This window comes from Olea europaea, chromosome 10 (genome assembly GCF_002742605.1).
Source record: "Olea europaea var. sylvestris chromosome 10, O_europaea_v1, whole genome shotgun sequence".
NCBI lineage: Eukaryota > Viridiplantae > Streptophyta > Magnoliopsida > Lamiales > Oleaceae > Olea > Olea europaea.
The window spans coordinates 34,930,158-34,933,646 of NC_036246.1; the positions used below are offsets into that span (position 1 = coordinate 34,930,158).

General features: G+C 33.2%; 1 long non-coding RNA gene across 1 annotated transcript; it reads left to right on the forward strand.

The window, feature by feature from the left end:
- Nucleotides 1-823: 823 nt before the first annotated feature.
- LOC111401978 lies at nt 824-2,650 on the forward strand. The gene is made up of 2 exons (XR_002704150.1): nt 824-1,029; nt 2,307-2,650. It is a non-coding gene; the product is annotated as an uncharacterized LOC111401978 (long non-coding RNA).
- The last annotated feature ends 839 nt before the right edge of the window (nt 2,651-3,489 follow it).

Here is a 3,489-nt window from a genome sequence, read left to right on the forward strand (position 1 = left end):
AACAAATTTTGTAATAGCGATTTTTGGAAAATGTGTTGTGTAATTGTTGAGAGGTTCGGGGTTTAATCAAAGTCGAGATTTTATCAAAAAGGGTTCTTACTTTTTGAACCGAGATTTCTAAAATTAAGCTAAAAAAAGATGAAACAAAAAATATAAGTTTATATATTGAGTTAAATAGCAATGTTTTGAAAATTAGTCCGGTAATCGACTCGAAATTAAAGTGTCAAGGGTCAAATGGATGAACCAGAATTGACCCGAAATTAGAATAATAAATAATTTATACATTATATTAAAAAAATTATTAATTAAAACATCATTTTAAAACCCATTATCTACCATTTATTACTTATCAAATGTGAAACCCGCACAAATCGTCACAATTCATTGGTTTTTCGGTTGAATCAGGTGGTTCCCCAATTTTTGCACCGATTTTTATGCATATGATTTTGGGAAAATTAGACCAAATACATTGTAAAACCAACCATTCTACACGTACACTTTTTTCACAGCGCACACACATGCAAGTGGGTAGGATCCATGATTAAAATAATCGCGGAGCTCACCTTTGTGAGAGGAGTGTGAAAATTAATGTGAAAAAAGTGATGTACAAATAGATTTTTTGTTGTAAAATTAATCATTTGTACAATGCATTTGCACAATTTGATTAACAATAAGTGTGTTGGAAAAATCCTGACCATTGATTTTAAAAATAATTTTTCAAATAGATGGATATGATGTTTGTCAAATCATACATTGTAAATCAAATTTTAAAATATATTGTACAAAAGTATCACGATTGATTAGAATAATGCCCTGACAAAAATTAAAACTTTTACTCCCGTAATTAATACCCTAAAATTCTCCCCACTTCATCACCAGCACGTCCTAAATCATCTTCCCCAAAACTACATCGTCGTCAAAGGAAAGTAAAACCCCTGATTGTGCACCCCAAAATCCTTGTTAGTGCCTACACCTAAATCAACATCCCAAGACTGGCACCAAATTCTACTCAATTTCAAGTTCAACCAGGTATTTTTTTCCCTTTTTGATTTGATTTGTTTTATGTTTATTTATTTCGATGTGATAAAATGCAGTGTTTGTTTTCCTTATGAATGAAATTTTATGCTAGTTTATTTACTTATGCTGAAAAATATTTAATAATTTTGAAGTAAAATGATATAATTTTGGGTCTTTTTGATTGAGAAAATGAATGTATAAATGAAAAATGGTTTGAAGAAAGACGAGAAAAAGCTATTCTTCTAGGATTTTAGTGGTTGGTGTCTCCTTTGGTAGTTTTTTTTTTTTTCAAATGAATTAATTTGATTGTGTTGATAGTGGGTTTATATAACTTTGATTTTCAATTTGTGGGAAATCTTTGATTGACACATGAATCCTGATTTTCAATTTATTGTGGGAAATCTTTGATTGACACTTGATTCCTTATTTTAGTTGCAACTTGCATATAGGTATGCTCTTAACATAGAATTGTTGTTGCTTTTGTTGGCGATTAATTACATAAAAGATTAAGTAATATGGTTTGAAAAAATTGTTTGAAATGAAAATGCTTTAGAATTTTATGTTTTTTTTTTCTCGAACTTGTAGATAATGTATGTCGAAATTAGAAATTTCATCATACTTAATGGACGCAAAAACATATTGTAATCTTGTTCTTTATCACTGCCTTCCTCTTTTAGTGGTATGAGGAAGAACTTATGTGTAGGAAGAGGGTGAAAGAAGAAAATATGTTTTTAGGGTTGGTATTTGATGGGTTTTGTGCAATATGATTATATGCAATTAACATTTTTTTCAGCATTGTTGATGTCATGTCTCTTAGCATATTGGTCCATAATTAGGGATTACAATCGGGCTCGTCGGCACGGGCCACCAGTAACTTGGCTCGAAAAAAGCTCAAGCTCATCGACTCGAGACTCGGGAAAACGAAGCCCAATTTTTAGGTTCCCCGCAAGTCTCGAGCCAACCCGTGTGGGTCACCGACTCGGGAGAATCGAGCATATATTTTTAAAAAATAAAATTGAAGGCAGCGTGCTGCTGCCTTAAATGGCAACAACTAAATTTTAGCTGCTGCCTTTTTCATTAAAAAAATTAATTTTTGAGCCGGCCCGGCTAGGCTCGGAAAGGATCAAGCCTAATTTTTTAGCCGAGCAAAAATGGCTTGAGCCTGAAAAGAAGCTCGGACATTTTACCCGAGCTGAGCTAGAGCCTAAAATTTCAACTCGACTCGTAGACATCCCCATCCATAACTAACATATATGAACTAAACATTGGTTTGCCACTTCTCTTCTCAGCAACCTTTTACAGTATGTAGTCAGCTTTTTCCATTTCTTTGGCATCAGTACGGCATCAGTGTATAGCTTCACAAGTGCATCCCAAAGTCAATGGTCCGATGACGCAACCACTTTCAGCCATTCCCTTTACGAGGTCCTTTCCTTTCGCCAACATTTTATGTTGTGCATTAACATTTAGTAGAATTAGGGACCTTTTCATCTAATTGTATATTGTATTGCTTTAATGCATGTACAAATTTATGTAATTGGTGTAAACTTGCATATATAGGATGTATATATTGTACATGTAACTAAATTCTTGATATTGAAATCTTGGTATTGAGTCGAATATGGAATTTTTTTCATTGGGGATGCAGCTATACAATTTAATATTGACGTATCTTAATTGTTCATCAACATAGGAGAATCAAGAAACTTGACCTACAAAGAAATTTGTCACTTTTTTAATTTTTCTCACTTCCAACTTATTGGTAATTGATAAGTGTGTTTTTGCACACTTATTTAGCTCACAAACATGATTTAATTATGAGCAAAATGATTGAATTGTGACTTAATCTAGTTACATTTGTGAATTGTAGGAAACACCGATGAACATGGTGAAATTTAGGAAAAAAGACGCGAAAAAAGACTAAAATGACGCAAAGTGAAAGTTCAGGGACCAATGTGCAATTATCCAAAAGTTGACCCGATGAACAAATCAAGAAATTGATTAAGCCAAATGCCAATTGATGATATCTTGGGATGATAGAATGGAAAGACTGAATAAAAGATGACAATAAGTGAAAGATTCAAGTAGAATGACCAAAATGGACTTTTTTCATAGTTGGTAGCACTATACGACCCCTCTATGTGGCCGCATAGAGGCCACTCGAGAATAAATTCTCAAAACAATTTACTCTATGCGACCGCATAGAGATGTACTATGCAGTCGCATAGAGCAATTTGGAGACCGAATCTGCAGTTTCCTTATTTTGCCGAAACTCTAATGGAAACAAGATTTTTAGGGTCCTATAGAAACAAAAACTCGACCAGAATGAAGTGAACACCGTTTTTAGAAGAAAAAGAGAGATTTTGAACGAGAAAACGAAGAGAGAACAAGAGGAAAATATCGCGCTAATTGAAGAATTGATTGAAACTTGATTTGGGTGATGACGTTTCTTCAATTATTTTTGTATTTTCTTTT